Source organism: Hemicordylus capensis, chromosome 4 (assembly GCF_027244095.1).
Source record: "Hemicordylus capensis ecotype Gifberg chromosome 4, rHemCap1.1.pri, whole genome shotgun sequence".
NCBI lineage: Eukaryota > Metazoa > Chordata > Lepidosauria > Squamata > Cordylidae > Hemicordylus > Hemicordylus capensis.
In genome coordinates this window covers 282,158,355-282,177,211 of record NC_069660.1, presented here as the reverse complement: position 1 = coordinate 282,177,211, position 18,857 = coordinate 282,158,355, and the positions used below count along the sequence as shown (strand labels likewise).

At 42.2% G+C, this 18,857-nt stretch overlaps 3 long non-coding RNA genes across 3 annotated transcripts in view; 2 read left to right on the top strand and 1 right to left on the bottom strand.

Moving 5' to 3' along the window:
* LOC128325250 (uncharacterized) overlaps positions 1 to 14,356 on the top strand; it is an 83,525-nt gene extending 69,169 nt beyond the window's left edge. The window contains exons 3-4 of the long non-coding RNA XR_008307329.1: positions 4,027 to 4,072; positions 14,292 to 14,356. This is a non-coding gene — a long non-coding RNA (uncharacterized LOC128325250). The remainder of the gene's footprint in view (positions 1 to 4,026; positions 4,073 to 14,291) is intronic.
* On the bottom strand, positions 9,796 to 15,397 carry LOC128325248 (uncharacterized). Its single transcript, XR_008307328.1, has 2 exons — positions 15,251 to 15,397; positions 9,796 to 10,358 (listed from the first exon to the last, which is right to left on the bottom strand). It is a non-coding gene; the product is annotated as an uncharacterized LOC128325248 (long non-coding RNA).
* Positions 15,398 to 16,229: 832 nt separating this feature from the next.
* Positions 16,230 to 18,857, top strand: part of LOC128325251 (uncharacterized) — a 31,602-nt gene continuing 28,974 nt past the window's right edge. Inside the window, exon 1 of the long non-coding RNA XR_008307330.1 lies at positions 16,230 to 16,385. This is a non-coding gene — a long non-coding RNA (uncharacterized LOC128325251). The remainder of the gene's footprint in view (positions 16,386 to 18,857) is intronic.

Here is an 18,857-nt window from a genome sequence, read left to right as displayed (position 1 = left end):
AGGAACAGGTAAGACCTGAGTGTCTCCTTTTAAAGCCACTGCTACCCCCACCAAAACGATTCAGCCGAACCAGCTTGAATCGTTTCGACGCCTCTGTAACGAGGCATCAAAACAATTTGGGCACATCCCTAGATTGTAGTTGTAGTCACACCATCAGAAAAGGTATAGGCTCAAAATATGGAGTGAGGAATGGGCTGAAAAGTCAAAAAATGGAAAGGAAAAAAGTGTGTTTGTGGGGGGGGGGGCTGGTTATGTTGGGAGTGCCTGTATGTGTACAAGGTGTACCACTGACCCATGAGCTCCACAGCCCAGAGCTACCTCTTAATAATTTGTTGCTTTGCTGCCAGTGCTCTAGTTCTGGAACCCCACTGAAATCTCACAGCCCCTTTGCAGCTTCTTCAGTGTCTCCCCCTCTCTCCAGGTCTTTCTCTCCATCCCTTTTCCATCCCAAATCTCTCTCTCTCTCTCTCTCTCTCTCTCTCTCTCTCTCTCACACACACACACACACACACACACACACACACAGCATAAGAGTGAAATTAGGCAGAGAAAGATCTGGTTATTCTTCCCTAGCTCCCTGCAGACAGTACACTCAATAACCAGTGAGCCACCAAGCTCAGCTTGGTGCCCCTTTCAAGCAGGTGCCCTCAGCAACTGCCCAGCTTGTCCACCCCTAAGGTCAGCCCTATGCATGCATATGTGTCTGTGGAAAGAATCTATGGGGAAGTAAGCAGAAGAGAGGGGGCAGGGCCAGGGGGTTCAGCATCTGTGTATTCTTTTTGATCTAAAAACAACAACCCCCGTCCTATGCTTTATAGCTGATTGGTACAGACCCAGGTCTAGAATAAAAGGGTCTCCCACCCACCAGATCTAGTTTGGCCATTGTGCATAGCAATACACCCAACATATTTTGTATATGAATGATTGTAGTGTGTGAATTTTGAGAGAATTTCAAAATAATTAACTAAAAGTCACAGGTTCCATCAGGATTTGCTTTGTGGCTCTAGCCCTATACAGACATTATGTTGATTGTGTATACAGGTTTTGTACACATGTATATATTTTTGTGTGAATGACTATACATGGACTCATTTTAAAAGTGAGCCTGAGTACAGACCCCGCAAAAATGCAGGGTATAGATAGGTAGTGTACATGCACTGAATGTAATGTGAATAACTATACAGATCTGTACATGTGCACACTGTACACAGATTGTACGTTTGTTGAAAATATTGTGTGAATAATGCTTGTAATTATTCAGGGGAAACTTTTCCTGCACAGCCCCATTTGAAATGGACAGGATTTGCTCTTGTATATCTTCCATACTTTCCAGTTGAACTGGTGGAGAAAATTCCTTGTACACTACAGCCTTACTTTGTGTACTTACTTTGGTACACATATCAGTAAGATCAACACATGTTCATTTACTTTTGCCATAGCATCTAGCTGGGTCTCTGGCTATAATGGTATAATGAAGCCATGCTAGATCCACTGAAATGAGGAGGACTTGGGCAATTCATTTTATTTTTCCATTCACTTTGGATAGCAAACCAAAGATTTATTAATGTAATGTAAAATGTTAACTGGCAGGTAAAAGTAATCCTCTTAATGAACATGATTAAAAGAACAGTTGGAATACAGAAATTGCAGTGTGTGCAACATTGATGGAATTAATAGACCTTAACATATTCAAAGAATCAATTAAAAAAGCCTCTTCAGGGTTTAAAGTGAGCATGAATACATTCAACTTGAAACAAGCGGCAGAAAATTAAAATACAGGCCTTTATTAAGGAAAGGGGAAATTTAAATACCTTTTAGGGGCCACTACAAATTCAGACAAAATGTTAACACAGTAGGAGCTTTTGCTTAGCACTTGCTCGGCCATTTCCAGCAGAATTTATCTGCTTGCACAATAGGTTTTTGAGGTGGCACCATGATGGCATACAGTGAAGAGGTTAGAACTGAAATAAGGTTTGGTTAAAGAGATATATGCCACTTAAAAGGTCAAAATATGGGGTTTGAATTGAAAATTAACCACAAAACTGTATTTTTATTTTTTTGAAAACCCAACAATTTATCCAAGAGATCTTACAGTTGCTCACACACTGGGTGGGTTTTCATGACCCACACAACACCTCCCAACAGGGCATCAGGAGATTTGCATGGCATGTGAGCTCCCAATTTCCAGTTGTAAAAACCCAGAAATGTCATGGCAATGTTGGGTTGACATCATGCCAAACCAATATGTAACCAGGATTGGTAATCTGGGATTTGATCTACAGTTGCTGATTCTGATTACATGTCAGGTTGGCATGGTGCCAACCTGAAGCGTCCAAAATTCCAGGGTTCTTATGACTAGAAAATTGGGCGCATGTGCACTGCACAAACCTCCCAATTTCTATTTCCCCACCATAGTGGGGAACATGAGAACCAGCCCATTATCTAATAAAATTCAATAAAAAAGAAAGTCCCAAAACTAACAATTAAAACTAACTCGAGAGAAAAAGTATAGGAAGATCACTATTATCAGATGAAGGAAAAATTACTAAGGATAAACTGATATTTAATTACAGCTTCTCAAGTAGACTTCAGTGTCTAAACTATTAGCTTGACTTCCTATTAACCAAAGCATTTATATAAACACACCTATATAGTGATAGGTATGTCCTGCTTTTTGGTTAAAAAAACAATGACTGACATATTGCACAATGTAACATTAACGTTGTAATACTGCATTTGCACAGTTGCATATTGGCTCATACAAGCCAGTTTTTCAGAGTCTCACGTTCTTCACAGGTTTGTTGCAAAGACAGACAGAACAAGAGTTGTACTGCAATATGTACACCAACCTGTGTGATACACAAGACAGAGAATAATGACAAAAACAGGAGCATTTGACACATTTGATTACAAGTATTCATGGATAATATAGACTTTCTAGAGCCATTCTAATCAAGCCTTTGGCCAGGATGCGGGGCAGATTGATTTAGCAGATGTTAAGGCTGTTCTCATGAGCAGCCAAATCTAGGCTAGGGCAGCCCAGCCTGGCTTGGGCTGCTTGTGTGGAGCACCAAGATTGAGCCCGATCCCAGTCCTTCCCTTGCAGGTAGCCTGACTTTTTACCGCAGCCTTTAGCCAGGGTTAAAGGTGCAAGCATGCCCTTAACCCTGGCACCAGGTCTGTGCTCGGGTCCACACAGCCCGAGCGCACAGCATTGGGTGGCAAGAGTGGCCACCTGAGGGAGAATCCCTCAATGCACCACGTTCCTGGCGTGGTGTATGGACAGATGCCGGAGTACTTCCTCCTCCGGCTCCCTGCTCTACCACTCGCAGCAGTGCTGCTCATGTGTGGCAGAGCAAACTGGTGTGTGTGTGGGGGAAGGAGGTATGCAAGCAGCAGCCTCCCTCCCCACCCACCCTCCCCAGGGAGGTTGTGTGCAAGACCTCGTTGTTTTCTAGAGCTCAACAGGAGTAATAATTTGTATGATGGAAATGGTCTTATGATTGTACTGCGTTAGAATCTAATTTAATGCTTTCTTTTGTAAATTTGCATTCTGTTTTAAACCAAAGGATGGCAATAGGGGAAAGCTTACCTGCTATGGCCTGCTCTCTTACCTTAAACTGTCCCATTTCTGTATGCGAATCTTTGCTTTTACCTATTGTGTGGATTCTTCTTAATCAAACAAGGCATTTTGTCAGATAGGTAAGTAAACACCCTGGCCTCCAGCAGAGACTGTGATATTTAAAAAAAAGTTAGTTGGACTTCCTTTCATTTCTCTTTTTTACTTCAGACTTCTATATTAAAAAAATGTACCCAGTGAGAGAGAGATTTCAAAATTATATGTCTGATTGTCTGCGATCAGTTTCTGCATTAATAATACAGCCTTTGAACCATGAGAACTGTGCTTGTGAGGGGTTCTATGACCATAAGGTCTCATAGTATCCATCCTTGCTGTATTAGAATGTGGTGTTTTTTTAAGTGGTGCTTTAGACTAGTTGGTTAATCCAGGAAATTTACTTTATGCAGCTATGGACTGTCCAGCGTGCTGAATCTGCAAGATGAGCATGAGTCAGTGAGTATGGATTGATACTTCAGATAATATGTCAAAGGGTAGGAAGCAGGTTCATATTTTGCTCTACTTATACTTGCCTGATGCTGATGCTGTTTTTGCATGCCTATAAATAATTACTGGCCTTGTTTAAGTTCAAGTAAGAGCTGCACTGGCTTTTGACTCTGCTGCTTGGTCTAAGTATTGAGTGTGTATAGTATTTCAGGAGTACAACAGGAGAAACCAGAATGCCTTGGAGTTAATCCAACTATGCCAGCATAGGCTCCTCATTTATATGCATAGCTTCCCACTGATCTGAGGCTTCTAAATAACTCATGCTGGCAATAACATCATAATGGTCTTATACAAATCCTGTGGGCTTGCTGGAGGTATCTAGTGGGCCACTGTGTGAAACAGGATGCTGGACTAGATAGGCCTTGGGCCCGATCCAGCAGGGCGGTTCTTACGTTGGACTCAGTGATAAAATTGATTAGACATCCCCCTTGTTTAAAAGCCCACCCAGACTACATTTCAGTACAGCACTGGCTGACCTCCAAACTAACACTGCACTAGTGCAAGGAAGTTATACTAGGTGGTTCAAAACTAGTAGTTCTGCTGAGTTAGGAGCTTGCATTCTAGGCTAGCATTGCACCAGTGGAACAGGGCGTGTTTGTTGTCGGATGATGCAGTGCTATCTATTATCCTTGTGAAAGCACAATGCTTGTTCAAGTGGACAGAGACAACAAGAGACTGCATGACTTCAAGCATTTGCTCAGCTACACAACTTTCTTGCATGCGTGCATCTTTGTTTCTTGCACTAGCGCAGTGTTAGTTTGGAAGTCAATCACCAGTACTCACTAAGGAACGCCAGCTTAATTGCAAAGCATGCTTCTGATGGAGTTGAGAGTTGAGCCTCTCGCACAGATCTTAATAGGATCATTCAGGAGCAGGTAGACCTTCAGGTACCTTCGCCCTAAGCTGTTTTGGGCCTTAATCTTCACAAACAGGGACATGTTTCCACTGTTAAAGACTGCTTCCAGAGGAGGTGGAGAGCAGTGAAAATAATCCTGCACAAAAGCACCTGAGTTTTGGAAGTAGGGAGGTTAGCAATGCATGCATGCTTTTGTTAGAAGCATACATGCACCATTTATTAGGATGTTGGCCACTCTTTGGGTTAGTTCTCCCTTATCTGAGCATATTATCAGATAGGAAGTGCTGCTAGTTCCTCCCTTGCTTCTGGGAGCTGTTGCTGTTCAGGAGCCATGGGTGTCCCGAGGGAGGGGGCGAGAGGGCAGCCCCCTCCCCCGGATTGAGTCAGTTCCCATTGAATTCAATGGGGCATACTCCCAGGGAGAGGGGTATTGGATTGCTGGTTTTGCACACCCCACCCCCTGGAAAAGGTCCTGCAAACGCCCATGCCAGGATCTCCAGATTAACTAAGGTAATGCCCTTTACCCGGGATCACCCGTAAATAATATTCTGAAATACAGCTTGCAAAGAATGCAGTTGACTGTCACCTAACAAGGGAAGGGCAATGAGATCATATATAACCTGTATTGCAGCCACTGATCTGGCTATCTGTTAGCTTCCAGATGCTGGTTTTAATTTACAAGTCTAAAGCAGTTTGGCATATTTTGTGAAGTGCCTCTTCCCAGCTCATTAAGATAGCAAAGAATGCTCTGCTTAATATTCTATCAATATATAGTATTAAATGTGTTAGTTACCTATAATAGGGTCTTCTCAGTAGCCCTCATAATTTGGAACTCAGTGCTAAAGGAAGTCCATCAGAGTCCAAGTCTTCTGACCTTTAAGAAGCATTGTAAATATTTTTCCCCTTAAAAAGCTTTTAATAATTTTTTTATGCCCAATGCAAATTAAGCAGCAACTGATGACTTAATTACCATGCTATCGTAATGTTTCTTTTTTCTTTTTGCAAGGGAATGATTTTACATTTTCATAACTGTTGCTAGCTAGCTGCTCTCAGAATGTTTTGGTGCACATGAACAGTTCGTCCCGAACCGGTTTGCCTCAAACTGGGGCTGGATTGGAGGTTTGATCGCCTGGCCGGTGCAACTGCCAGCACCACTCACGCTCCCTGACTGGCCCCAAGTGTGTTCCCCCTCTTTTACTGGGCCAGCTCTGAGCCTCTGAGCACATGCAGAGGCCCGAATGAGGCCGCAGCCGGCCCAGTCAGTTCTTCAGGAGTTGGGTGGGTGGGTGTTGGAGTAGCTGCCGCTGCCACCTCCAAGGGTTCAGGTACCCTTTCTTTTGCTGGATTCCCCTTTACAAGTATATCCCCTGAACTGGTTCAGTTCAGTTTCGCTGGACCCAGACCTGGACCAAGTCAGTTCTGTCCACATCCCTACTCAGTTCCAAACTGGTTCCGTGCTCACCCCTACTCTCAAATTCTTAAAAGAATCAGATGCAATAGTAATATTAACAAATTTAAGAGAATATAGCAAATTATATACTATAAATTATAATGGAAAAAGGAGTTTTCTGTAGGCTTTGTTGTAGAGAAGAACATTTCCAAAATATAACTGCATCTTAGAAGTTCACAAAGTAAAATAAAGTTACATACTCTTTGTACCTTTTTGTTCATACAGTCAACCAGCTTAAAGTATAGTCAACGAACACTGAAGTGATTATTCTGATTGGTGTATTGTGAGAACACGCCAGGGCCACTAAATGGGAGTAAGGGATCTTACTTGACGTGGGCTACATAAACATGCCCATGGATATTAATGGAAATAACTTTTTGTTGTTGTTAAAAAGAGCTGATACATGTACCTTCCCATATTCATTCATTCGATATATTTATATACCAGCCAAAACGCAAGTCTCTGGGCAGTTTACAACAATACAACACACACACACACACACACACAATTACAACAATTTAAAACAACAATAAAAGTATTAAAAACCATCAAACTATTTAAACAGTATCTAATTAAAAGCCTGGGTGAAGAAATGCATCCTGACTGCCCTTTTAAAAGTTGTAAGAGATGGGGAGGCTCTTATTTCAGCAGGGAGTGTGTTCCAAAGCCTCAGGGCAGCAATGGAAAAGGCCCGTTCCTGAGTAGCCACCAGATGAGCCGGTGGCAACTGCAAATGAACTTTATGATGGGATTCAAAGGTGAATTAAAGCAAGCTAACTAATCTGCATGAAGATACCATGGAAATGCTTTCTGAAGCATGGAATGATTATTCTAATCTGTATAAACTACTGTGAGAATAGATAAACAGGAAAGGATTTTTAAAAGAATAAACGTGTGTGCCTAACATGCCTTCACACCTCCTCCCCAGATTTATTTATTCTTGTTTCTTATCTTTCTACGTGTACTATTCTTTCTTCAAAATAGCAATTTAAGAAATAAAATATATCAGCTTTGATTATGTTTCCATTAGAAAACTGGTTAAAGTGCAGCTATAATTGCACTGAAGAAATTAAATAGACTTATACTACCTCAGCTAACTAGATTTTTCATTACCTTTTGAAATAAAGAGACACTTTAGCCACTCTACAGTTTTTGATTACCACAAGGGGAGTTTATTGAGGGTAAAGTTAACCACTAGAGAGCTCTGCTGTTTTTCCTCTGAATGCAAATGAAACATATTGAGCACTACAAGGAAAAAATTATTAATAAAAATTGAATATCAAAGCTATAAAGTTCAGATTACATTTGCTCCCTAGTGCATAGCACTTCTACTTGCTTTCAATGTTTAATGTCAGCTAGAGATATGACTGTATATTTTGTTTTGAGACTTTTCTCTCCTTGTTTCTTTAAAATAATTTTGGATAAGAAACAGAGGATGGAGAGATGTGATCTGCTCCAGCTTGGGGCTGTACATGCACATGAGCAGACTTCTATATATTCATCCCTAGTCAGTTATGAAACCATGCACACTAGTGGGAGATGTGCAGGTGGTTCTTTTCCTAAGAAAGCGGTCGGAGCTGCATACATGTTAGAAAACCAGCAATAACATAGATCAGTGTTCTTCATTGTAAGGCCCAGGGGCCAGTGCCCCCATTAACTCTGTGTGAGGCTCCCTGACTAATTGTTTATTGGACTTGTGTGATGCGTTGGCCAAAGCAAAATTCTCTGTACTCGCTGATCCCTCACAGAGCATCTGTATGCTAGTGCACTCAGCCCCTGCTCGCCCATTCCTCCCCGACACCCGCTCGAAGCTCACCCATTCCTCCCCCCTGCGCAGAGACAGCCAAGCAGGTGGTGGAGAGGGTGGTGCAGCCTCCTACTCTGCTCACCCGTTCCACCCCACCCTGCTCACTGCCTGGCTGTTAGTACCCCCCGCTCGCCTGGCAGCTGCAGGTCTGGGGCCGCAATGGGGCCCATTCAACCTGCCACTTGGCTGGCAGGCGGACCCAGAGTAGGAGGCTGCACCACCCTCTCCACCACCTGCTTGGCCGTCTCTGCACAGGCACAGAGAGGCCTTATTCAGCCCCAGTTCGGCCTGACCTGCCATTTGGCCGGCAAGCGGGTCCGAAGAGGGAGGTTGCACTGCCCTCTCCGCTGCCTACTCGGCTGGTCTCTTTGTGAGGAAGACGGCTGTGGTCAGGCTGCCAGCCCCCCGTTTTCTCTCTCCGCCCAGCCAGCTGCTGCCACTGCCCACTGCTGCCTCTTCCCCCTGCCCACCCATCTGTTCACCTTTTTGTGTGACTGCCCGCCACTTCCCCCCTGCCACCACTTTCTCTCCCCTTGTCACTCCTTTCTCCCCCCCGCCACTCCCCCCCGGCCACGCTTTCCTCTCCCACTCCCAGAAGCTCGCTCACACTCTCTTGCAACAGCTGCCATGTATGAGATTAGTCAGGAGTATGTCATATATATATATATATATATATATATATATATATATATATATATATATATGAATGAAATGGAGCCCTCTTGAGCCCCTGTTCCATCTTTGAAGGCGTGCATGGCATGCTGGGAAGTATAGCCTTTCCCAGAGCTTTCCTCCTAGAACTCTTAAGAGAAGGCTCTGTCTCTCTTAAAGGGCCCTCCCAGCACTCAGAAAAACACTGTACTGTGTGGAGGTCAGCAGTGGAATTGGCTCTCACATTAAGTTTTTTGTCAAAGTAGGCCCAGCTTGAAAAAATAGTAAAGAGCACTGACATAGATAATCTGCCTATTATTATTACTATTTTATTGTTTTGAATATATACCACTTTTCATTTTATATACCACTTTTCATTTTTATAATTAAAAATTAATTACATAATTAAATTAAACATTTAATTGATTTATTAGTTCTTTATATCGCTTTTCTTTGTGCCGCATTTAAAGCAGTGTGTAATAATAGGAAAGACAATGATAAAATGTAATAAAAACCATTTAAAAAGTACATCATTAAATATACCAAAAGCCCCCAGGTCAGAGAAAACACAACAGCACCTAAAAGACCAATCAGCCGGCAAAATGTAATAGACCAATCAGCCATCAAAAGCATATCTAAAAAGGAATGTTTCCATGAACCGTTGGCTGGAAGGAACTGACTGGGCCCCCACCAGGAGGGTATTCCATAGCTTCGGCACCACCACTGAGAAGGCCCTGTCCCAGGTCACTTCCAGTTGCACTTGGCATGACAGTAAAACTTGAAGGAAAGGCCCTTCCAAATATCTTAGTGTTCAGGCAGGCTCATTTGGGAAAAGACTGTTCGTAAGACATCCTGACTCTGAACTGTTATGTTTGTATCCAGAGAACATATAATAATTCAAAAGGAGGCAGGATTCAAAACACTTTTATTTGTCTGAGTCACTAGGCAATCAGCTTGCATACACAGTCATCTCCTTTTATATCTGCTCTCTGTTACAATAACTGATTCATCAACTATATACATGAGTATTTGTCAAAATTTACACTCAAGTAATGCTACTATAAACACACAGTCACTACATAAACCATTAAGTTCACAAAGCAGTTTACATGGGGTGGCTTCACATGATCTGCCATAAGTCAGTAAGCTGGGAAATTATTAGTGCATGCTCCCAGTGGGTGGGAGTCTGAAGCTGCCCAAATCTGGTTCCCGCTCCATTTTTTCCGAGATTCTACAGGCACTAAAGTTTGAAATTGGTTTGACAAAGTCAATAGAATGATCTCAGTAATGGGGCATAGGAATTAGACTTGGGTGACTTCAGACACTGCACTTGCTTGGAAGGTGCGCTCTTGTATCCTGATATTTTACTGACATGTTTCTGGTTTATCGACTTGCAGTCAATCGTGAGAAGCTGTCCATTGTAAAGAATGAAGTACATATAATAGTTCCGTGTTCCAGAGGCTCTCACAATCTAGAAAGAAACACATGGGAGATGCCAGCATCAGCCACTGGAGGGATGCTGGGTTGTTTGAATAGGGACAGTGGCTCTCCCCTGCTAAATATAAGAGCAACCACTTTAAGAGGTGCCTTTTTGTCAATTAGCAGGGGCTACACTCTCAATCTAGACTCTGTTCCCCCAGTAGCTCCATCCCTGCTAAATAGCTGATTGGCATAATTGCAACTTTGTTAACAAGGCTCCACAGAGCTGGATTTGGGTCATAAGGACTTTGTGACATGTAAGAAAATAGAATATATAGGGCACTTTCAAATGCTATTGCAACAAATCAGAGATGAGTTCAGAATACAAACATCTTGATCCTGTTTATCTGTAAGTCACAAAAAGATAATATTACAGGAGGCAAATACAAGTGTTCTACAGAGTGCACTCAGCAGGAAGAAGCAAGCAATCTTGGCTTCCTGATTAATGAATCTGTGTGATAGATGTGCTGGTTGTAGCCAGTCACACATTAGATTTGATATACGTAACACTTCTCTGGTTTACACCTAAAAATCTAATGTGTGAAGTGGCTCTCCAAACAGCTTTGGGTTGAATTTTGGGCAGCACTTACTATGGGACCAGCTGAAGTTTCTGGGTGGTCTTGGCTTGGAGTTGACAGTCTTTAACTCATCGTAAGGCTTAAATTCAAGACATGTAAAAAAGAGTAAATATCTAGATTGTAAGGTCCCTTGGGGGTCCTTGGAGCAGGGACCTGCTCTCTAATTCTTCATGAAGCGTTGTGTACATGCACTATATGTAATAAATAATAAAATCATAAAACAGTTTTTTTGTGGGTGGGAAGAGAGAGAGGTTGTTAAAGATCTTATACAAGTGGTTTGAAGTAGCCATCTAAAGATACAGAAACCGGGTGTAAACTGGAAGTCTAATATAATCGCGGAATTTGGTCGTAACAGGAAACCAGAGGCCCCCTCACCTCTGGTTTCCATACCTGCATGTCTGAATGCGGGTAATTAGAGTTTGTGGCGGACCCATGGGGAGGGCACAGAACTGCGGGTCATTGAACTCACAGTTCAGCGTTACATCTGAAGGCGTACTGAAGGGTCAATGTAATGAAGGGTCATTACTAAAATGTTGCATTTTTAATACACCTCATCCCTTCCAGAGGAGGAGGAACAGATACTAGCATGAAACATCTGTTCCTGGAGGAGGACAAAATACCATAGGAAATCAGAGCTAAATCACTGTAACTGATCAAGAAATCACATGATGCAAACATGACATCTGAAGTATGGGAAACAAAAGAAAGGAAATATTGTATCCAGTTTTTAAAACCCAGGAAGTCCATATAAGGTCATGTCTATTTATGGACACAGATGTTGATCTTTGAAATTGGACCAAATCCCCAACAGGGCTGCAATATTCCCCACTCTAGTCAAGAAGCACAAGGCACATCTCAAGAAGTATTGTCAACCCACACAATCTGCATATTTCCATAACATTTATTTCAGAAGCATAATGTGTCTTATTTCTTGTACCACAAGGGATGTCTTTACAACAGACACATAGCAACATTAGGAAGTTGTTGTTCATAACAAGCTAGGTGTGATTTTACTGTCAAGATGCAGAGTGCTTTTCTTTTCTCCTAAAGGGGAAAAAATAATTGCCTAAAGAGCACTGGTCTAAGAGCCCGCGACTACCACATTGTATTGTGATGCAGCTTTTCAGGGGAAAACAAAATCCTTTGAAGCATTTCCAACCAACTCCTTGGAGAGACAAACATATTTTCTGAGGCATGATTCTAGGTTAAAGAACTATGTCCCACACTTGTTTACAAAGCAGCACAACAGCTGTTGTGAGCCACTGGTCCCCCTTTGGACAGACAAGATGCATTTGGATCCATTGCACTGAGCCATGGAACAATCTAGCAATTTCTCAGCAGAGATCAGCTAGTGGCAGTGCTGAAAGCTTCTCCAGTCTGAGGAACAGTTAATGACATTAGGCGCGTTTCTGTTCTGCTTCCTTTGTTTTAACAATCATCCCTATTAATCACCATGCAGAGAACTTTCCAGAGCACAGAGTGGTTTATTATTTCAGGCCCAATTCCTGTGTTATCAGAGCACTGTGGAAGCAGCTTCTACATGGCTGGGTGTATAGTTGTGTGAAGCCCTTCTGAGAAATTTTAAAGGGAATACCCAGTAGCTGTAAATTTCTTCAGAAATGTCAAAAACTCCAATGGAATTTCATACTGTTTCCTCAGGTAATATTGAAATAATTTTAGCTTGATTATCTTGAAAAAATGTACATGGGAATATACATGGGGATATACTTCTATACATCCTTACGAAATGTCTTGCAGTAGTAAGCATAAATTGTCCTCTTTGCTAAGCAGGGTCTGACCTAGTTTGTATTTCCATGGGTGACTACATGTGAGCTGTAACATATTCCCTTGCATGCAGAAGGTCCCAGGTTGACTTCCTGGCATCTCCAGGTAGGGTTGGGAAATAGGGATGTGTGAATCAATTTGTACTCAAATCTAGCTAATTAGGGTGATTTTGAGACAGAACAAATCACCCCTGTGGCCCATTGGCTAGATTCGGATCCAAATCAAATCACACCAAATTCGGTTTGAATCAATTCGAGATTCGGATTGCTCCTATTAATTCCCCCAGCCAGATTCCCAGCTTTCATTTAAACACACACACACACCACTAAGCTCTAGCCCTTGTAGAAGTGGAGTTATGGGCAAAATGTGTGGTCACTATTTTTCAAGTGTTTGGATTATTTGGTGTATAATAACTTTTCCTCAATGAATCCCTATGATGATTCATTACACACCTTCATTTCTTCTATTCATTTTGACTGTCTTTGGAAAGTGCCAGCTCTCAACTGCCATGTGCCAACTAAACCCCCCTCAAGGCAGTAGGGTACTACACAGTTTATCTTCTAGGAATTATTTCAAGTGTTTAGACTCTTTGGTGTCTAATAACCTTTCCTCAAAATGAATCCCTATGACGATTCATTGCACACCAAAGAGTATAAACACCTCAAAAAATCCTAAAATATAAACTGAGTACCCAGTGGCTTGCAGGTTGTGGGGTAGCACATGGGATGCCACTAATTCCCCACCCACAAAGCAGTGGGATCAAAATGAACAGAAGACGTGAAGGTGTGTAAACACTTAAAAAATACAAAAATAAAATAAAATAAAATGAGTACTCCAGTGTGTGTGGGGTGGGTGGGTAGTTGACATATGACAGTTGACAGTTGGCACTGTCTAATGACAGTCAAAAGGAACAGAAGAAATTAAGGTGTGCAATGAATCCTCATAGGGATTCATTATGAGGAAAAGTTATTCTACACCAAAGTATCCAAACACTTGAAAAATAGTGACCGCACATTTTGTTCCATAACTCCACTTCTATAAGGGCTAGAGTGCAGCTTTTTAAAAAAATTAAAGCTGGGGATCCATGTTAGGGTTATGATAGGGCAACTTCGAATCTCCATTATTTCCTATGGTGGAAATATACAAAATCAGTAAATATAAAAAAATCATTAATAATCAACCAAGTGCCCCACTGCCTTGAAATTTGGGTGGTAGGTGGCACCCATGGGGACCTACCCTCCACCCAGATTTGGTGCCCCTAGGGCCTTTGGTGCCCCTAGCACCTTTATAAGTGGTCCGAATTGATCCAAATTGAATCAAAATTGAATCTGGGGTGATTCAGGGGGACAGATTCAGACACAAAATAAATCAGGGGTGATTTGATTTGGGCACAAATTGAATCAAAACATTGATTCATTCACATCCCTACTAGGAAAGACTCCTGCCTGAAAACGGAGAAACTGCTGCTAGTCAGTGTAGACAGTACTGAGCTAGATAGACCTATGTTCTGACTTGGTATAAGGTAGCTTCCTATGTTCCTAATTTCTGCTGTTCGATTACAGAACAAAGCATATCCCAGGAAACAAAACTGTGCAGAAGGAGGGACCTCAGACATGCACACCAACAGGCAAGTGTAACCAAATTTTATTTGCTTTAAAGAAAACCAGAGGCATAGCAAGGCTGGAGTGGGTCTTAGAACAAAAAGTGATAGCCTCCTGCCCCCACCTTCTTCTGAAGGGTGCAAGGTGGAGAGCAGAGAGCAAGCTGCTATCTAGCTGGTGGACTCGGTGTCATGGCTCAGACTTCTGACTCAGAAGAGTCAGAGTAGGAGGATTTGCCTGCTAGTGAGGGCTCAGAGGCACAGCAACAGGATTTGGCTGGGAGACCAGACTCTGGAGCTGAGGATTCACAACAGCTGTCAGACATGATTTCTGATGGGATTTCACCTGTCTTGAGAAGATGTCTCAAGAGGCAAGCTCAGTGGGAGTCATGCAGGTGCAGGAGATCACAAGAGAGGAAGCTGAAGTACCTGAAGTACATTACCTTTCACACTTCTGGTGTTCTAAATTTTAATAACAAATGAAAATGGCTTCCAATCATGGAAATGGCAGCCATCACGTTCCTCTGCAGACAAACACCACCGTAATCAACATAAGAACAGCCCTGTTGGCTAACCATCAGTGGTGCTCTGCTGGGATTGATTGACAGGTGGACAGTGTTGGACATGGAGTTCCAGTGACATCAACCTTTTGTACCGATTATCCTGATGATCATTAGGGGCATTGGGAGCAGAGTTCCCTCTAAGTTGTGCATGTGTGCACATATTCACACATTTTTTGATATCCACTCAGTCAATTTTAGACCCCGCTCAGGTTGAATCAGGAAAGCCCCACTCTGAATTCACATGTGCACACACTGCCTTGATACTGCCACCCAGAACAAAATTCATTCTGCACACAGATGAAAAAAATTAGAGAGAACACTGATTGGGAGTAGAGGTAGTTAGTGAGGGTCTCCTTACCTGTTCATGATTGCCTCTTCTCTGGACCCCTGCCTTGACTCCTCATGTACTTCCTGAGTTGAATCAGTCCTCTTCCTTTCCTCCTTGAGAGAAGATGGAAACCTCTCTCTCTCTCCCTACTTATTCATTATGTAGCTATTAGAAAGGATTAGGTCTCTCCTATCCTAATGTATTTCACCAATTAACTAGTTAAGTAATTTGGACTCTACAGTGATCTCCATGCATGTTCCTTAAATAGCTGCAACAACTAAACGCCACACTTTGTAACTGGAGTGGAAGCTTTCCCCAGCACTTTGCTAAAATTACTCTGCACTTTCACCAAAGGGAAAGATAAATAATCATAAAACCCCAACAGACAGGACTTCCAGACCCACTTTGAGATGCTGTATGCGAGTACAATGTCTTCTAAAATAATGTCTGAAGAGAGATAGTGGTGGGGCTTATGCAAGATTCTTGCTTATGCACAGGGCAAGAGTTCTGTAACCTAGAATCATGCTTTGAAAAATATATTTGCCTCTCCAAGGAGCTGGCTGGAAATGTTTCAATGGATTTTGTTCTTTCCCAGAAAAGCAGCATCACAATACGATGTGGTGTTCCTTGGCTCTTACACTAGTACTCTTTAGGCATTTGTTATTTTTACCCCTTTAGAAGAAAACCAACAAGTTATGAAATGAATTCTGCTGTGCAGCAAAAGTGTCTGGTGGGTTATGCCCCCAGACCTACTCATGCTGAGCTTTTAACTGAGAGGTAAAAAAAAACACCCCACATTATTCTATATGTTTTATGAAATCTTTTACTTTTCATAAAAGCACATTGTTGGCCAAGTAACATTCATGGAAATGGAAGGGAGACAGCATGGATGGGATGACTCAGACAGAGCAAAGGAGACAGAAGCAGGTTAAGACTTGTCTGGAAACGTGTCCATTATTTTGTCATGTTGAGCAGTCACCAATGTCCCTCTGTTAAATATTTCCAGTGTGCTGAAAAAGAACAAAACCAAAATCTAAAGGAATCTGAACAAGAACATTCCAGCTTGGTGCCTGTTCTGCTTCTTCTTGATAAATAAAGTGCCATGGATTAAAGTGGTAGTCACTCAGATGTTAACAGCGACATCAGATGTCCTTAATAAAGCCAGGTAATTAACAACAGCTATGTGCAACTTGGATAGTATAGCAAACCAATTCTATTTCTTTTAATGTTTGTCAAAATAATCTGTGTGGCTGTCTGGGATGCAGTTGGGGAAGGGGGAGAGTGGGATCAGATCCTCCAATAGAAACCATGCTTCTATGGCTGGGACCGAAGTTCTCCAAAGGGGAATTTGAAGAGTATTTCAGGGTTCCATCAAGGAGAAACCACAAATTCAAACAGAATTCAGGTCTGAAAGTTTGGAGAATTTTCTCAGATTGAAACTTCCCGTGATTGAGCCACCCTCACATATTGGCATAAAATTAATGGGTCCAGAGCATGGTCTGAAGGTGTCCAATTGCAGCATGGTATCTAATTGAATTCACCAGGGGTCATCCCATAAAACCGATTGCCAGGAAATTTAGGACCAACAAATGGAAGTACTTTTTCACACAACACATAATCAACCTGTGGAATTCTCTGCCACAAGATGTGGTGACAGGCAACAACCTGGATGGCTTTAAGAGGGGCACAAACTCCATTTTATAAAAATGCAAAGGTGCACTGTACTGAGTCACACCAGTGGCCCATCTAAAGGTAAAGTGTGCCGTCGAGTGGGTTCGACTCCAGGTGACCACAGAGACCTATTGGTTGTCTTTTGGTAGAATACAGGAGGGGTTTACCATTGCCTCCTCCCCTCATATTTTCCTCCGATCAGCAGCAGCAATTTAGGGTTCCGGGCAGAAGCTTTTTTCATCACATGCTTCTTGATCCTTTTACTGGGGACTTTCTGCAGCTCTGATACTAAGCAGTGACTCCTGACTATATTCTGCTATTTTCAATGGAAGAATTTATATAAAAGGCGATTAGTGTGCAGGTTCTACATGTATATCTGCAGTATAACAATCTGCAGATAACTTGCATTAAGCACCAGGGCAGGGTGGGTATTTTTCAATAAACTTTTTAAAAAGTGATTTTTTTTCAACATCAAGGATTCACAAAATGTTCAGATTCCATATGGTGCTAGGTAGTTAAAATATAAAAAGATGGCCAACTATTTTTAGCCAACTATTTTTAGCCAACTTTTTGAAAGAAAGTCCCTGTGTGACTCCATCTGTCCTCCTCTAATAACTTCTGCATTTTAAATAGGATACAAACCACATTCACAATGCACGGTAGGGGCCCCAGTGAGGCCATATTTTTGCCACTCCACCATCATATTTCAAGATAACAGTCACTCAAAGTATAGGCAGCACCCCTTTATAACTCTTGTGTTGAGAGACAAAAATGAAGACACCAGAAGCCTGGTCTGCTCCGACTGGACTGTCCTTTCCCTGCCTCTCACAAGATCCACTTACACCAACTACCCTGTGAAGGAGAATAATTGTATTGATTGATTGTGTTTTTTACTATCTGCCTGTAAGCCGCTTTGTAAAACTATGGTCTTGAAGGGCAGGTACAAAACTTTCAAATTAATAAATATCTAGATCTGACTTGAGTGGTTAGTGTGTAAACAATAGGGATGTGCATGAAGTGCGATTCGAGCAATGAATCGCCACACATCCCCGGAACCTTTAACAGGGCCCTACTTACTCCTTCTCCTCTCACACCACAGGAAGTTCGGCGGTGCTTCCCTCAGCTATGATCGTGCTCTGGCAGGGCATCTCCCAGCTGCCCTTGTGTGATGCCGGCACGCACATGGCCTCTGTGCATGTGCTGTGGCCATGTGCATGTCGGCGTCGCACAAGGGCAGCTGGGAGATGCCCCGCTGGTGTGCGTTCATAGCTGGGGGAACACCACTGAACTTCCTGTGGCAGTGAGCAGAGGAGGAGCAGGTATGGACCTGCTCTCTTCCATTTTAATTTGCTGCTCGAAGCACATTCTATGCACATCCCTAGTAAACAAGCGTCAGAGCATAAACAGAGTACAAACTTCAGAACTGTACCAGAAACAGTAGGAACAGTAGGAATTCCAGTTGCTTCACTGTGAAGTGAATTATATTTTACCACCCCTTATAATTTGCAATCATACATAAATTAACTCAATCCGCAGTACCCTGTTCTCTGCAAGTTGACATATTCACTGCTGTATACTCTTAGTTGTCTTTGTTGCATAGCCAAGATTTTGACAGTATATTATAATAATTAATGGGATGTTATTCAAAAGACTTTGAAAGACTTAATATTGCCATTTAATGATATTGTTCTTTACTTTTGAGAATTATGTTATTAATCAGTTCTAGAGCACTTTTATTGCCCAAAGTGCTTTGAAATGCTTATTCATTCATCCTCACAACCCTCAAGGAAGGCCACCAGTAGTTTCATTTTACGGGCAGGTGGTTGAATGAACAGGTGCTTGAATTCTGGCATCCTGGACCGACAGGATTCCACTCGTTCTATTAAAGAGCAAATCACAGCAGATATAGAAAGAACACAGAATGTTGCCTCCTTCATGTGCAGAAATGTGGAGTAAAGAATGCCTA